Source organism: Mandrillus leucophaeus, unplaced genomic scaffold, assembly GCF_000951045.1.
Source record: "Mandrillus leucophaeus isolate KB7577 unplaced genomic scaffold, Mleu.le_1.0 Scaffold106, whole genome shotgun sequence".
NCBI lineage: Eukaryota > Metazoa > Chordata > Mammalia > Primates > Cercopithecidae > Mandrillus > Mandrillus leucophaeus.
The window spans coordinates 1815947-1817642 of NW_012098765.1; the positions used below are offsets into that span (position 1 = coordinate 1815947).

A 1696-nucleotide genomic window follows, 5' to 3' on the forward strand; every position below is an offset into this window, starting at 1 on the left:
CAGGGCTCCAGAGCCCTCCTCATCCCGCCGCCTGACTCGGTCCACTTGGGAAAGATTTCTTCCTTCTCGGCAACCCCCAGCTCAGCCCCTCTTCCCATGGCCCCCTTCTCAGGTCCAGCCCCCACCCCTGCCCTCAGCTTCTCCTTGTCTGTCTGTCTCTCTGGGTCCTCTCTTCCGTACCCCCTGCCCTTCAGTTCCTCTCTCTGTCTTGCTCTCCCTCTGCCGCACTTGGTGTCTCTGAATCTGTCTCCTTCTCTTGAAGTCCCTTTTCTGTGGTCCCAGGGAAACTCCCTAAGCCAGCCCAGCCCCCCCGACACCTGCCATCATCCCCCACCTCCTACCCCTGCCCCAGCCCCTCCGAGGGGGTCCCTGCCCCAAGGAGCCCCCATCACTCACCCCTGGGGGCCATGCACACCCAGCCGCACAGCGCCAAGCACCAGGCCAGCGGGACCCTGCCCATCCTGGGGCACCGCCACGCCATGGGTGCCAAACTTTCCTCAGAAGTTGTTGGGCTCCCAGCAGGGGAGGGGGCAGGGCCGGGCTGTCCCCGGCCCTCCCCCCAGCTCCGGGCTCTCTGGATTTGGCACTGCCTGCCTGGCACAGCGGCAGGGGAGGCCCTCGCCACCACCGGCTCTGCTCAGCAGCCGCCTTCTCAGCACCCCTGCCTCTTTCTCTCACTCCCAGACTTGGGCAAACCCTTTCTCCGCCCCTGGCTCCCCCTTTGCCTCCGCCCACCAGGGCCAGAGCCCAGGGGCCACCTGGACAGTCAGGGGTTAACTCAAGAGAGGAGAGGATCAGCCCTTTCTTAAAGGGGCCAGGGAGGGAGCTGAGGAGGGGGAAGGGGACCCTGGTGGCTGTGCCCCCAGTCCTGGGCCAGTGAGGCCGTGTCTCTCTATCCGGGCTCTGGGCGCTGTCCCTCTGGGCTCTGTGTCTGGTAAACATTCCTCCAGAACTCCACTCCCCTCTCAGCTCAGGCCGTGACGCCCCTCTCCCCGCCTCCACCTCCAGCCCAGCCCCAGCCAGGCCTCCTTGGCCCTTCACTCCCCCTCACTCTCACGGCTCCTCGGACAAGGACACACACACACACACACACTCTTAGACGTCATTGACACGCAGAGGCTAGGACAAGCAGAGACACGCAGAGAGACCCAGACGGGCAGGGGCATGCTGCTGGCCCACAGACACACAGACAAGCCGGGCCAGGAGCTCAATTCCTGGAGAAACCTCAGAGACAGGAGGACACTACTGGGTGGGCGTCCATGGGGGACACTTACTTAGGGAGACACAGATCTTCAGACACGCCAAAACCTGCGTGGACACCTAAATGAGACACCAATATACAGGCGACACGGAAGGGGACCCAAGTTGGAATCCCAGTGCTACCACTAACTGTGGGCTACTGGCAAGTGACTGGCCTCCTGAGCCTCAGTTTGTCCGTCTGTAAAATGGGAATAAGAATAGTTGTTGGCCGGCAGTAACTCACTCCTGTAATCTCAGCACTTTGGGAGGCCAAGGTGGGAGGATCACTTAAGCCCAGGAGTTTGAGACCAGACTGGTCAATGCAGCGAGACCCCCATCTCTACAAGAAGTTTAAAAATTAAAACTTGAGGCCGGGCGCGGTGGCTCAAGCCTGTAATCCCAGCACTTTGGGAGGCCGAGATGGGCGGATCACGAGGTCAGGAGATCGAGACCATCC

The 1696-nt window shown here is 61.7% G+C and overlaps 1 protein-coding gene across 1 annotated transcript in view; it reads right to left on the bottom strand.

Annotated features, from left to right (window-relative positions):
- AXL (AXL receptor tyrosine kinase) overlaps positions 1-1696 on the bottom strand; it is a 54146-nt gene that overhangs the window by 50688 nt on the left and 1762 nt on the right. The gene's annotated exons all lie outside the window — the stretch shown is intronic.